This window comes from Cavia porcellus, unplaced genomic scaffold (assembly GCF_034190915.1).
Source record: "Cavia porcellus strain 051 isolate PalLab524CR breed Dunkin Hartley unplaced genomic scaffold, mCavPor4.1 scaffold_23, whole genome shotgun sequence".
Lineage (NCBI taxonomy): Eukaryota > Metazoa > Chordata > Mammalia > Rodentia > Caviidae > Cavia > Cavia porcellus.
In genome coordinates, this window is record NW_026947506.1 from 41,538,543 (window position 1) to 41,554,182 (window position 15,640).

Sequence of the window (15,640 nt, forward strand, 5' to 3'; positions counted from 1 at the left end):
GCCACAGCAACCTACATCCTGCACCAGGACACAGGATCTGAGGGGAGAGACCATCCTGGGCGATCCTGGCAGCACATGCCTATAATTGGGGTCCAGGCTCCAACACAAGGGACCCTAAGCCATGCAAGTGTCATAGAGTGAGCCTCAGAGACAAGATGACTTTTTTTATGTTTTGTAATTTTTAAGTTTACATGTAGTAATTGTATCTGTGTGTGTATGTGTGTGTGGTCCTGGGCCTTTGCTCTGAGCTATCGCTCCAGCCCTTTTTACAATTTGTTTCTGAAACAGAGTCTCTTTCGATCCTCCAGCCTCAGCCTCTCAGATTGCTGGGGTCACAGGCTGAGAAGGGTCTCCATGGCCTTGAGCATTGAAGCCAGGGCCTTTGCACTGGGGTCAGAGGTATGCACCGCTATGCCAGCCTGAGAAGGGTCTCGTGGCCTTGCTTGGGCCAGTGTCCTCTAAAGGGTCTCACTAGCTTTCCAGACACAGCTAGCGTCCCTCCCCCAGTCCCACCCTCGAGGTTGGTGCACCCAGAAGTCGGCCTTGGTGCCCACCCTTCCCTCCCAATGCCCGCCCCCCACCCCCAGCATGCTCCTCTGTCTCACAGTCACTGACACAGCTAGAGTACTGTGATGCCAAGTGCCTCCCTGCACGTGTCCGACATCTGTCCCCTCCTCCAGCTGAAGGCCTGGGGAAGGCAGGATCTGGTCTCTACTCCCTGGGGACCCTCAGCATCCTTGGGGCACTGGCAGCAGGATCCTCTTCGGGTGCCAACATCCCCAGAAGCTGAGGTCCTTATGCAGATCGATGTGGCATTGGTGAGTCACCTGCGCCCAGTCCCCTGAGAATCTACTGTCTTGGGGCTGCTGAGACCCCCTGACACAACACATTGTCGTGAAGACCTGGGCTGGACCATGCCGTTCCTGCTCCCGCTCCCTCCCCAGGGCGCGGGACCTGCCAGACCAGAAGTGTTTGAATTCCATTTTCTTCTTTCAGAGTTTGGAATATTTGCATATGCCTAAGGGGGTACCTTGGGGAACAGATTCGGGCCTAAACACAAGACTCTCTTGCTTCATAAAGCCTTATGCACATAGCCTGTAGGTAATTTTACACTGTGTTCTTAATAATAATATAAATGGAGCAAAGCTTAACAGTGGGGATTTTTCATGTGAAACACAGAGCTCAAAAGTTTAAGATGCTGGTAAGATGATACGTCAGGAAAAGAAAAACTTGTATAAATATTTTAATACTAAATTTATTGAGACATTGTGAGATGAATACATGTTGCATTTGGTCTCTACAATTACAAGAGGTGCTCATAGTGGTGGCCGTTAGCTCCCAGATTTTCATTACTATGGTGAACTGCTGAATTTGTGTGTATTTTTTGACAGAATGTGTAGGTTCACATTTTCATATATTATGGTATTGTAGTCAGGGTTTGTAAGGGAATAGACTTAATACAGGACATATAATATATAGAATTTTATAATATTCACCCAAAAAGCTAGGCATGGTGGCACATGCCTATAGTTCTAGCACTTGAGAGGCTGAGGCAGGAGGAACCTTGCAAATTCGAGACCAGCCTGGACTGCAAAGTGAGCCCAAGACCAACCTGAACTTTACTGTGAGACCATGTCTCAAAAAGACAAAACAAAACAAAACCCTCAAAACAAATAAATTCACCCAGTCAAATGCAGAAGAGTAAAAGTGATCTGTCCATGCACGAGAGACCAAAGGATCAACTAAGGCCCCGGATCCCATGGCAATGTCCTCCATGAGTTCAGCTAGAGGCCTGGAGCCCCCGACAATGTCTCATGTGAGTCTGTATCAAGGATCTGCACTGGGAAGGCCCAAAGGTCAGCGTGGAAGCTAGAAAGTCTGCACCAACAGGATGAAGGATCAGTGCCGGCAGGCTGAGGGATCTGCTCTGGAGCCAGGAAGCCACACTCAAGGTAAGGCCAGAGCTCCCCCAATGAGAACCACAGCCATCCTCAGAGACAGAGATGACCCGAGCTCCTCCAGCGATGAGAACAACTTTCATATCAGGAGAGCCAGTGTGACAAACTTTTCCAGGAGAATCAACAGCGCATTATCTTCCTCTCCGGTTCCCTTTTTATGCTGTTGGCAAAAATCCTTTCATGTCCAGAGCCACGCTGATTCAGTTCAGCTGGGTGTTATAAACTGACCATGAGTTAATCCACCACATATGGCCTGAGGTGACAAAAATATGGTGAATATGTAAACTTTTAAAAATGTATTGTAACCAGGTATGGTGGTGAGTGCTGTAATCCCAGCACTTGGGAGGCTGACGCAGGAGGATCACTGTGAGTTTAAGGCCAGCCTGGGCTACAGAGGCAAGTTTAAGGCCAGCCTGCACTGTACTACACAGGGAGACCCTGCACTGCTCAGGTCTCAAGAAAACAAGAAAGAATGAAGGAAAGAAAGAAAAGAAGAAAAGCAAAACTGGTCCTCACTGTCGCTGAGGATGGCTGTGGTTCTCTTCAGGGGAGCTCTGGTCCTTACCTTGAGTGTTGCTTCCTGGCTCCAGGGCAGATCCTCAGCCTGCTGGCACTGACCCTTCATCCTGCTAAGAAAAGAAAAAAGTAAATGACACATTGCAATAAATCACCCTCCAAATAGCACCCCCTCAGCAGCCAGGGGTATGACTCAGCGGCACAAGCACCTGCCTGGCAAGTGCAAGGTTCTGAATTCGATTTCGGTACTGAAAAGTAAGTACAAACTGTGCCCCTCAAATAGAACACACTTACCGTTCTTGTCACTTTCTGAAGCAGGGCTGCAGCCCTCTGTCATGTGTCTTTAACTGCTTTGCTGTGGCTGCCTCAGTGTCTTGAACTGATTCAAATGTTTTCCCTTCCCAGTCATTTCGGGTTTGGGGAAGAGCCGGAAGTCGCTCAGTGACAGATCTGTCCTAAGGTGGATGAGGACATATTGGCATCTTTTCACTTGACAGAAGCTGCTGTAAATATCTGTGTGTGGTTGTGTGTGTCTGTGTAGAGAGTAACACTTGATATATGTGTGCATACTCTGTGTCTGTGTGCACGTGTGTGTGCGCACAGAGATACAAATACAAGGCACACACCCAGGGCTGGGGTTACAGGTCATTTTCACGAGCCCTGGGTGTGATCCCAGTACTACACACACACGCACACACACCTTGAAGGCAGTTGAGAGCCGACACGGGAACACGGAAGCACTTGTTTTCCTGGCCGAAGCACTCTTACTCATGGGCTCATCCCCTCCTTGGGTTCCAGAGGTGGGCAAGGCAGGAGCTGTGAGTAATCTCATCACACAGCTGAGGACTGGGCCCGGCAGGGAGGGGGCCCTGCACTCCATGCAGGGTCGGCAGAGCTGGGGGTCAAACTGGGTCTCCTCACACCTCACACACAGACACTGCTCTCTCTCCACACACACTTTTTTTGGGGGGGGGCACAGTATTTTCCCTCAACCCAGTATCTTTATTTTATTTTGTTTTGTTTGTTTTTTGAGACAGGGTCTTGCTATGCAGCTCAGGCTGGCCTTGAGCTCACTTTGTAGCACAGGCTGATCTCGAATTCATAAGGATCCTCCTGCCTCAGCTTCCTGAGTGCTGGGATTATAGGCCTGTGCCACCACACTCCACTCAGTGTCTTTACTTTAAATGGGTTTGTGCTACAGTCTCTATTCTGTAAATTATCCTAAAATTTATTCACTGCACATCAAACTCCACCGGATGTACAGTGAGCAGTTGGCCCCCTTTCTACACCCGGACACACCCCCACCCCACCCCCACTCCCACACACACCCCTGACTCCCACCCCTGGCCGAAATTTGCTTTGCTAACAACCCTGACACTCTGGAGTCTCCAACAGCATGGTCAGCCTGCAGGGGGCGCACTCATACGCGTCTCCTTGGGTACACACGGGACTCTTAGCCAAGAGTAAAGCCGCAGAATGACAGGGCTTAAGCACCCATGATCCACTAAATACTGCATGCTGGTTTCTAGCAGCACAGCAGGGGTCACAGAGCTCCTGAGGCCCGCCTTTGCCAAGAACCTTTGGTGACAAGAGGGGGAAACAAGGGACACAAGGCACAGACAGATTCCAGGCCAGAGTGCGGGCACAGCCAGCCTGTGGTGCAGGAGGTGTGGTGGTGTGGAGTGTGGCAGTGCTAGGGCTTGGTGACCGATGATTTGACAGTTCAGCTGGTTCAACCCCTGGTATTGCAGAAGAAAGTAAATCAATAAGTAAATCAATATTTAGGTTATAAATTCATATTTCAAGGAGGGGCAGTGATCCAATGAATGTACAGGATAAAAAGTAACTGCAGGTCAATCGCTGCCCGGACTGGGTCAGGTCTGTGCAGTCTCCCCCCAGCCACCCCACCATCCCTTCCTTCATCCTTAGTCCTTGGCCAAGGCCGCACACAGATTTGTGGCCAATAGCTGGTTTGGGTTTTCATTTTTGGGGTACTGGATGTGGAGCTCAGGGTTCACCCATGCTAGGCAAGCACTCTGCTGCTGAACTAAATCTCTGTCTATTTTTGTTTAGAGACAGGGTGCCTCTTCGTGTTTGTTTTTGTTTTGAGAGAGCGTCTTACTCTGTAGTCCAGGTGGGCCTCAAATTCACAGCAATCCTCCTGCCTCAGCCTCCCTAGTGCTGGGATTATAGGTTTGCACCACCACATCCAGCCGACAGGGTCTTTCTTGCTAAGGCTTCTTGCCAGGCTGATTTTGAAATGGTCCCTCAGGTATCTGGGATTATATGCATGTGGCACCATGCCCAATAGCTTTTCATTTTCTTTCTTTCTTTCTTTCTTTCTTTCTTTCTTTTTTACTTTCTGTACCAGAAATCGAACTCATGATCTTGTGCTTGCCAGGCAGGCGCTGTGCCACTGAGCTATGTCCCTGGCATTCATTTTCATTTTTAAGACAGGGTCTTTCTATGTAATGCAGGCTGGCCTTGAGCTTGCAAGGATTCTCCTGCCTCAGCCTCCTGAGTGCTGGGATTACAGCCAGGTGCCACCTGACCTCCCATTACCGTTGGACTGATAAAGTGGCCTTTCTCTGCTCTGTGGGTCTGCCCAGATGGCCTTGGCTGGCATCCACTCTACAGCTCTAAGCTGGCTTCTGAGCAGGGCCCCATCCTCCTGATCCTTCTCCAGATGTGGGGACCACGTAAGAGGAAAGGGTCCTAGGCCTTGGTAAAGAATCTTCCCTGGGACCCACCCTGCTGTGCACCATTGGGTGACTCAAGGGCCCGGTGTCCCCCACCCACAGGGCAGGCAGTAGAATCTCCCACAGGTCCACCCAGCGCCGTTTACCAAACACAGGCCCAGCCCCATGGCAACTGCCACACCTGTGCTCAGAAAGGCACCCGACAAACTTGTGCCTTTGAGCGGAAAGGGCCCTTCCCACACCCTGGGCACAGAGGCCCGGCCCAGGGACTAGGGCTGAGTCTGGGCAGGCAGCGATGCCCGATGACCCAGACCTTCTAGGCTCCTCCAGCTTGGCCCCTGGGCCTCTCCCCAGAGCTGTTGGAGCTTTTTGGGCACTGAGGGCAGTGGGGAAGACCAACAGTCTCTGGCGGTTCAGCCCCTCCCGGTCCTGCGTGTGTAGTTCTCAGAAGTAGATGCTAAGGACCGAACCCAGGGCCTTTGCAATGAGCCACATCTCCACACATGCTCCTTGTTTTGAGGTAATTCACTAGGTTGCCCAGACTGAGCTCAAATTTGTGATCCTCCTGCCTCGGCCTCCCAGACTGCTAAAATTACAGATGCATGCCACTGTCTCCAACTAAGGGTCTATTTTCTAAACTTTCTCTCTTTTGGGTTGTGTGTGGTGCTGGGGATCAAACCCAGGAACTTGTGCATACAAGGTGAGAGTTCTACCCCTGAGTGACATCCCCAACCCTCATTTTCTAGGTGCCAAGGCTCTTGTGGATGTGGGCTATGGGCAAGTGCTCTACAGCAGTTGAAAAAGGCTGAGAATTTTGTCCACTCATGCTTTCCATAGGGAGTCTAGAGCTCATGTTCTGAGCCAGGCACTGTGGCTCCTCAGAAAACAGGAACCAGGTCCTGCCCTTGAGGAAGGACAGCCTTGGACAGAAATGAGAGGACGGCAGGTGGTGATAGTGTCTTGGTCACTCCTCTCATCACTGAGACACAATATCTGGCCCTCACAACTTAGAAGTTTATTCTGGCTCATGGGTTTGAGGGGTTTCAGTCTGTGGTCAGCTGGTCCTAAAACACAAACAGCACTGTAGAAGGGTCTAGTGGAAAAAAGTTGCTCACATCATGGAGGTCACGAAGCGGCAAGAGAAGGGGGCCGTGGGGGAGGGAGGCAGACCCTTTCGGGTTACACAGCGACCACCTCTAACGAGGCCCCATCTCCTAATAGCACATTCAGTATGGTGCCCCATGACCCAGTCTCCTTCCGAATGCTGGAGGCGTTGGGGGGGACACCCAGGTCTAAGCCATAGCATACAGGCTTCGAGGAATCGAGTAGGCTCTGGAGGTGAGAGTCATCAAAGCGGGGTTTCTTAGGCAAGGAGACCCTGGAACCCTGACAAGGTTACATAAGCGGGTCCCAGATGAATCAGAAGAGGCAGATCCATGGAGCAACCCAAGACTGAATAGAGGCTCGGCAGAGCCAAAGGTCCTGGATATGCTGACTGCGGCTGCATAACAAATCCTCCAAAACACTGAACCTTAAAAAAAAACCATTTGATCAGCTGTCACTATTTTGGAGGTGGATGGGGCTCAGCTGGGCAGTTCATCAGCTCTGCACTGTCTGGGCATCTGGGAAGCTCATGGAGTTGCATTCAGCTGTGAGCTCAGCTTTGCTGACATATTTGGGATGGCTGTACAGCAAAGAGCTACTGGGAAAGCATCTCTCTCTCTCTCTCTCTCTCTCTCTCTCTCTCTCTCTCTCTCTCTTCCTCCCTCTTCCTTTGTCTTTCTGCTCATCACTCAATGTTCCATCCTAAGCCTAAATTTCCTTATGTGGCAAAAACAATCCCAAGAAGACAAAAGTATGGCAGAACAAGCCACCATCCAGCCCAGAGGCAAGGGGAGAGAGGGATCCTGCTTTTAGTGGGAGGTGCTGTGTGTGCCCAGGGATGGGCAGATGTGTCCCGGTGCCCATCCTTAGAGCAAACCACCATGGCCCTGAGGAGGGAGCATCTTGGTGGTGGGTTTGCTGGTGCTGGCAAAAGTGTTCCTGCAGGTGAGAGGCAAGGGCAGTGTGGCAAAGACCCTGTCTAAATTGATCTGCCATCCTGGCTTGTGCAGATCTTAGCTTGAAACAAGGACTCCATGGCTCGAAGTTTCCAAAGCTTCTCTGAGGTTCTGGAGGCCTTTGCACTGAAGCCTGAGTGACGGACACTGGCTACTACTGTGGAGACAGAGGGAAGCTAAGTCCTACAGTCACCCAGCAGCATCCTGCCCCTGCCCATCGGAGACACTGTCCCCCAGGCCTGTGTCACCCCAAACCCGGGGCTTGCCCCTCCCTGCCTCTCACTCCTCCTTCTTAGACTCAGCTTGCTCCGCCCCATTGGGAAGTCCCAGGTGTCGCTCAGCTACTTGTGGTGGCTTTGGGGCCTCCCAAGCTTTGCCCAGGCCACCGTTCCTATTTGGTTTAGACCAAAAACGTCCCCCAAAGTCTGTGTTCCGAGGTGGGGACTTTAGAAGGTAGTTGGGTCAGGGGGCGCTATGCTGATCAGTGCCTTTCTCCAGTAAGGAGTGCAAAGCTGAATCACAGCTCAGGAAGGGCAGGCCTTCCTCCGGGCTTTGCTGCCTGGCCACCATGAAGTGAGCACCTTGCATCCGCCCAGGCCTCCCCACCATGATCTTTCTACTTCTGAGTCAGCCAACCATGGACTGAAGCTTCTGGAACTGTGAGCCTAAGTAAACCTCTTGCTTTTAAAGTGTGACTGTTGGGTATTTTGTCCCAGCAATAAGAAAGTGGCCAAGACACTGTGTTACCCTCCAAACCTGAAGTGGCTTCCTGAGCAATATAGGAATCCAAGCAGCCGAACTGGTAAATTTAGAATTGTATTAGCTGAGCTCAGCAACCACCTGTGGACCCCGGTTTCAGTCCAAATGAACAGCCCTGAACTGGAGGGTTACAGGGCATTCAAAGCAAAAAACTGCAAAGCAAGACATCCTGCTAGAAACAGTTTAGCTAGAATCTTACATTAATTTTTGGTTGACACCTGTATTGCTTCTTTGTTGAGCAGGTTAATGTTTCTCCTTTGGGTGCAGCTCATTCTGCTTTTCTCATGGGACTTGTACCCTGAGTAATTTTCCACTTTTCTGGGTCAAATACAAAGCACAAAACGGCATTAGTTGTGCCAAACTATGATATTCCCCTAGTTCCACACCTCCTCAGCCCAAATGACTGAGCCCCTCAACACATCCACAGCGATGTATGATTCCCTCTTCTCCTCTACCCTCCAGCTCAGGGCCACCACCTCCAGGACGCCCGCTGGGGACCTGCCCCTAGGCTGGACCAGCAGGCACAATCCTCCCCTCTGCAGTGGGCTTCCTAGGCCAGGTCCCATCCCGGTCCCCAGCTATGCCTGGCTCGAGGCCCTGGAGGAAGAGGCGCTCAGAGGTGTCAGATGTTCTGACCTCACTCCCAGCCACTACCCATCTGCCCCTGCCCTGTGGATCCCAGGCTGAGCCACAGGCAGGGCTGGGAGTCCCAGGGTGCATGAAACGCACTTGGGGACTTTGGGTTGCCTCTGCCATCCAAGGGGGAATGGGAGGGGGCTGGAGAAGGAAAGGAAGAGGCGGGATGATCAGTGGGATGTCCCTCTCAGTCCCTGAGCGGGAGAGAGGCCGGGAAAGAACGCCTGTCAAGGGCAACATTCTCCCCGTGAGTAACTCCAGGGCCACCCACAGGGTTGAGCCGAGAAGCAGCATAAGACCTCCTGGACTGAATGCTCACTTTACAGAGGAGCAGCTAAGGCCAGGGAAGACAGGCAGGGATGCGTGGTGGGGACAGACAGCAAGTGAAGTCCTCTCTGTCCCCAGGAGTCAGGACCATCTGGGCTGGGACAAGCAAGGGGCCTGGAATACGGCTTCCCTAGCTACCGAGGAAGAGCAGTACCTGGAGCCCAGCAGGGGCTAGCCAGGGCCAGGGCCAGGAAGGGGGCGGTGCAAGTCCACCACCCAGGCCACATCCAGTCCTTTGCCTTTGTATTCTTCTGCCTGAGATCCTTGGCCTCTTCCTTTTCTGACCTGTTGACTGCCAGTTAGTTAAACACAGACTGTAGCACTGCCAGCCGCCCTGTGCCCTCCGCCCTCTGGGTGGTTTCAACCCCAGATGTGTCCTTGGCATTCTGGAGGCTGCAGGTCCCGGTGGAGCTGCAGCCCTTCAGGGCTGGCATCTCCTGGGCCGCCCTGTCTTTCCACTGTGCACGCATGCCCCAGGGCTCCTGTGTCCTGATCTATTCTAGGGATGTGAGGTGGTCAGGGGTGCATTTCAACTTTGTCACCTCTCCTAAGGCTTCACCCCTGCGCCCAGTCATAGCGGAGGTGCAGCACTGGACTCTGGAGAGGACACCAGCTCAGTCTGTAATGAGGAGGAGCCTCCTTGTCCACTTAGGGAGCAGGGACAGGGACTGGATCTGAGCTCCTGGCAGGCACCTGGGCTGGGTCCCCGGCCTGTACCCTGCTCTGCAGTGGGTGCTGGGGTGGGGCACAGAGTGAACAGTGAGGTCCCCCTGCTCTTGGGTCCTGTTGTCCCCCTGGAGAAGGGGGCACCACCTGGCCTCTGTGCTTCCAGGCTGCTTCTGGCAGGGACATCTTGGGCTCCAGGAAGGCAGTGGGCTGGCTTCAGGGCCACTGTGCCATCCAGCTGTGTCCCATAAACTCTGCAGAGTGACCTGTGCCTCCAAGCCTGGGGAAGGGGCTGAGGGCTCTAATGTGACAGCAATGCATGGTCAAGATGACAGTTTCATCCTCTGAAATAACAGAAAGCATCTCAGAGAACCAAGTACGGTGGCACATGCCTGTTATCCCAGCACTTTGGGAGGCGGCAGCAGGAGGATGACAAGTTTGAGCCCAGCCTAGGCACTAACCATAGGTCTGAGAAACTCCGCCCTCAACAGCTGCCAGTGCGAGTGACTTCCCAGGCTCCCTTACAGCCAGGTGCCCTCCAGTCATCACACCTGTGCCAGGACACTGTAATCTAAATGGTAAATGTCCCTATGACATAGGGAAAATGCTAGATGTCAAATACACTGAGTTTGTGTTTCCCGAAGTCAAAGAATGTTTTCTAAGGAACAACAGAGGTTAAGAGTAGGAAATTTTATTGTGGGAAATACAGCACCTGCCTGAGTGAGACAGGAGGGGACCCAGAAAGCAGGTTGCCCACAAGCCTACTTCTCAAAGGAAATTTTACAGAGCAAAATCACGAAATGGGCACAAAGTGTGACACAACTACGATCAATAAGATTACAAGTATAGTCACTGAAGTAATGTTGATCCAGTGAGGAAGCCAGTCATGTAGCATGGAAAGAACAAGGACCTTTAACGCCCATTCTCGTTGACTTTTATCTACTTTTGAAGACCTACAATGTCTCCAATGTTTTGGTTTTGTCGGTTTTATTCTTTACTGTTTTGTTCAATCGTATTATAACTAAGGATATAGGCAATTCTTTTAGAGATAGCGGGAGGCATTATGGTAACCATTGTTGATCACCTTGTATTATGTTTTTACATTATCTATTATGTCCACCCTTTTGACTTGACCGATTCTGTTCTGTTATGTCACATTTGGTTTTACTCTCTTCCAAAAAAGTAATGAGAACCGTAGGAGCAATGAAACCCAAAATGTGTAATAGTCATTGTACAAAAGAGAGGAAAAGAAAGTGCTCTAAACTATATAACTGCATGTATATTTAAGTGTATAAGATAGAAAATGATATCACAGAGTTTTATTGGATCATTGAACAGAACTGTTTGCAGTATCATTGTTGGAATGTCCACTTTACAAGCTTTAATTTTGTGACTTGAACAATTATTTCTAAGATGACAATATGTAATCCATTAACTAGTGATTTCCTACTGTTTATTTTTTTTTCTGTAAATCTGTATAACTTGTACCCTTTCTCTGCTTTTTTTTTTTTTTCTTTTCTCCTTAAATAAAATTAAAAAAAAAAAAAAAAAAAAACAAGGACCTTTTTTGGGAAAGGATGGGTCAGGAGGTCCTGTCACCTGCTGGGGTGACTGATGACTGTTTGCAATATGGATCATTAGCCGGACGTGGTGGTGCACTCCTGTAATCCCAGCACTTGGAGGCTGAAGCAGGCGGATCGCTGTGAGAGACCAGCCTGAGCTACAAAGTGAGTTCAGGCCAGCCTGCACTGCATAGTGAGACTCCGTCTCAAAAAAGACAATAAATAAATAAATATGGATCCTTATTGTTTATCCCTCAGGGAGATACATAGGGTTAGTTATTCCATCTTTATCTTGAAGCCTGCCTTCCTTCAAGGGATGCATTCTTATCTTCCGCCCTGACTGCCAGCGGCTCTGGTCCTGTGACTGTCTATAATACTTCTACTAATTTCTCTGTCTATAACCCAGGAGTGGCCTCTCCAAGCTCCTCAGCCTCCTTCAAACCTAACCATGGAGCCAGTGCTCGCTGTTGGCAGCTGAGAGCACTCAGCATGGGGATTCCCGAGCCCTGGAGGCTGCACCTCCTGGCAGCTGTCCTGTCAAAACCAACCCCACCGGACTGGACCCTGGAACGCAGCTCCACCCAGTTACGAATGACTAAGAAATGCATGGGTACAGAGGGGAAAGGGTGTGAGCGGTAAAGCTAAGGGCTGCTGCCGCCTCTTCCACCCTAGATTACGCTCAGGGGCCAAGAGCCAGGCAGAAAGAAAGGGCCATGTGCTGCGAGACTCCCATCTAGCTCTCTCTCTCTCTCTCTCTCTCTCTCTCTCTCTCTCTCTAAGCTCTCTTTCTTCTCTCTCTTCCTTTTTTTTTGTACCGGAATCAAACTCATGACCTTGGTGCCTCCCAGGCAGGCGCTGTGCCACTGAGCTATACCCCTGGCACCTTTCTTTCTTTCTTTTTTTATTTTTGGTACTGGAAATTGAACCCAGGGGCTTTGCACTGAGCTATATCCCAGCGCTTTTTTTATTTCTCATTTAGACACAGGGTTGCCCAAGCTAGACTAGAATCTGTGATCTTCCTGTCTCAGCCTGCCAGAGTAGTAGAATTACAAGCATAGACCACCAAGCTCAGCTTAACTGTGTGTGTGTGTGTGTGTGTGTGTGTGTGTGTGTGTGTGTGTGTAAAATGCCTTCGGTTAGGGGCTGGGGATTTAGCTCAGTGGCATAAGCACCTGCCTTGCAAGTGTGTGGTTGTGAGTTCGATCCCTGGTACCGATAAAAAAGCAAAAGTAAAAAAAAAAAAAAAAAAAAAGAAATGCCTTCAGTTAACAAATCTTCATTGTGTATCTACCAAGGGCTGGCACTGTGCAGACTCCGGGAGGCCAGACATGATTGGTCTCTTCCCTGTTGGGCTTTCAGTCTAGCTAGAGAAATGCAAAAGCTCCTGATTTCAGGGGCCAGGGGAGTGGCCAGTGATAAGAGTGTACACTCAGAATGCACAAGGCCCTGGGCTCAGTTTTGAGTATCAAACTTCAGAAAAAAAATCCTCCTGGAAAGGAAAAGTGCAGGACTCTGGAGAGCTAAGGTCGCTGGCACTGGGGAAGTGACTATAGGACTACAGAGCCAAGTTACAAGTGGCTCTTAGAGAGAGGAAAGCATGTGCAAAGGGTCTGTGGCGTGAGAGAATAATTGAGGGTCTGCAGGGCTGAATACAGGGAGGAAGGGGTGAGTCCTGGGCCCTTGTGCCCAGATGGAGAACCTAAATTCTGCTCTTGCAGCATGGAGTCCTTGAATGTTCCAAGCAGAGGTATAATGAATGGGATTGGGGTTGTAATCTGGGCCTTCAATTTAGAAAACTCATTTTAAAATAAATAAGACTCTGGGGATGTAGCTGAGTGTGAAGGCCCTGGGTCCAATTTTTTTAAAGGGAGGAAAATGGATGTGTGGGGTCAGGAACAGAAGTGGGAGGCCAGCAGTGCTGCCACCCCCCTCCCACCAGAGTGCCAGCTAGCCTGGGACTCGGGGTAATGGGAGACCCCAAGTCAGAGCAAGAGGAGAGGGAGCCTGGCGCCTGTTCCCCACCTGCTGTGTCTGTCTGGTTCTGGGCCCATGAGTCACAATCTGCATTGAACTCACTTTTAAGCCTTGAGCCATTCATGCACAGGCCAGTGGCTTTCAGGGCGCTGCCCCAAATACACCTCAGCACTAACTGGAAGGCTCTTCACACGGTGGGCCTCACTCTCTGCTCCGCTCAGGGCTGTCACAAGCCAGCAGGATTAGCATGCGCCATGAGGCAGCATGCCTGGCCCGACTCCCCAGCGTGGCTGTCTGTGCCCATGCTGGGCAGTGACCCTGGGTTCTATAACATTTTGGCATGGTGGCCTGAACAACCCGGCAGGGTCAGCCCCCTGCTGACCTGAAGCAGGCTTCCAGCTTCATAAAGGATTAGCTGTTTGCTAATGCTCCTGAGGGCACCAGCAGCTGTTAAGAGGATGTTCCCAGAAGCCTGCCTCCTGGGGCCTGCAGAGGGGCAAACTGCAGCATGGTGTGGGCACTGTTGGGGCAAAATGGGCTTCTGTTCTGCTAGGGTCAGAAACCCAGGCCTAGCTGGGTGTGGTGGTGAGTGCCTCTCATCCCAGCACTTGGAGAGGCTGAGGCAGGAGGATTGCAAATTTGATCCTGGCCTGGGCAATTTATTTATTTATTTGGTGCCGGGGATTGAACTCACGACCTTGCATTTGCCAAGCAAGCACTTACGCCGCTGAGCTAAAGCCTGAGCTCCTGGCCTGGGCAATTTAGCAAAATCCATTTTAAAATAGATAAGGCTTTGGGGATGTAGCTCAGTGTGAAAGCCTTGGGTTCAACTTTTTTTTTTTTTTTTTTTTAAGGGAAGGAAAAAAAATGAGAGAAAGAAAGAAGAAAGAGGACAGACCAAGTGTGGATTCCTAGCTGTTGCTCACTTAGTTTCTACGGCCTCTGAACCTTCCTGGGGTCCATCCCTTCCTCTTCAGCCCCCTTGTCTACTCGAGTGCTGCAGGCCTGTGCCACTGCAGGCTGGGACAGTTTACGCCTGGGCTCTTATTACTTCTCCCTGTCCTTGTCCCTGGACAGCCTTAACTTCCAAGTGCCCTTCCAAGTTTTGCTTGGAAAGCACCCCAAGGAAGCCCCCACTAATCCAGCAGGGAGTCCTCGTGTTCCTATGTCTGCTGGGTGACAGTTTCCCGGTGAGGCCCCAGGCAGCCAGGTCCTCTTAAACTGGGGTTGTTTAGGAGCCAGGAACACTACAGGCTCCCAGGGAGAGAGGGGAGGCCAGGCCATAGTTGGACCTGCAGAGCCTGGCACAGTGGCTGCCTCAGGTGGCTTTGGGTCTGGAGTCTGCTGCCCTCTGCAGGAGCAGGGATCTTTCCCCAAAGCGGGTGCCTGGAGGGATTCACGTTCACTGCACACAGTACAGCTGCCTGGCCCTACAATCCGAGTGGGGGCTTCCTCTGTGACTTGGAGAGGGGTCACCCAAAAGCGCAAGCAGGGACGGCAATCCAGGCCGGTCCAGTTAGAGGACCAGATCACATTTATTCACCGCCAAGGAGAACAAGCAGGGTGTCCTAGAGGACACCCTGTGGCTGGTTGGACAGGGCACGCACGCGAGTCATTCACAAACGTTTCTCTTTAGGTAACCGGACTGCGGGGCGATCGAAGGGAGCACAGTAGGGCCTCAGGCAGGGAACAACGGGGCTGGGACAGGAGGAGCCCGCGGGCCCACCGGCCTATGGAGGGCTGGCCGCGGTGCACTGGCGCCCTCGTGTGGCGATGCGGGAACTACCCACAGGGAGTAGTTGATAACGCTTGGGGCTGGGGCAGGATCTGCTGAGATACTTTCTCAGGGTGGGGTGTCTCTTGACCCCCGCAAGAGCCCACTGCAGCGACTACCTGAGGAAGTGTGAGCCAAAAAGAAAGTGACTAAAGTTGTGACAGACCCACAACTGTACGGGGTCACTTTTGGTCCCCTGATTATCTGAGAGCCAGCTCAGGAAGAACCCAAGGTCAGGACCGGCTCTGCCTGAGCCCCTGCCGCTAACACTGTGTGTGGCATACAGCAGGTGTTCAACAAAAGATGAGGACCACAGACATCCCTTGGCGGAGGGCTTGAAGTGGTGGCCAGAACTTGTAATTAGGTGGTCATAACATCTGTCTACACTGCCTGACCTTCTGGCATCTGAGTCCCCATCTCAGGAAAAGTTAATCCCCAGGGACAACATAGATGTCCCTAATCCCCCCCCCCCCATGCAGTTCAGGCTGGCCTTGAGCTCACTTTGTAGCTCAGGCTGGACTTGAAATCTCAACAATCCTCCTCCCTCGTGCTGGGATTACAGGCGTGCCCCTAAATTCTGCATTTCACCCCCAGTTTTTGGATGGGATTAGGGTAGCTCAGGCCCCATAGGCCCCAGGATGGGCCCAGCCCAACTCCCTACCCAGGTAGAGCACAATTGAGTCCACCCCACACACGCTGCACAAACACC

General features: G+C 51.4%; 1 long non-coding RNA gene across 1 annotated transcript; it reads right to left on the reverse strand.

Annotated features, from left to right (window-relative positions):
- Positions 1–1,239: 1,239 nt before the first annotated feature.
- Positions 1,240–3,746, reverse strand: LOC134472372 (uncharacterized). The gene is made up of 3 exons (XR_010042177.1): positions 2,769–3,746; positions 2,524–2,587; positions 1,240–2,211 (listed from the first exon to the last, which is right to left on the reverse strand). It is a non-coding gene; the product is annotated as an uncharacterized LOC134472372 (long non-coding RNA).
- Positions 3,747–15,640: the final 11,894 nt, after the last annotated feature.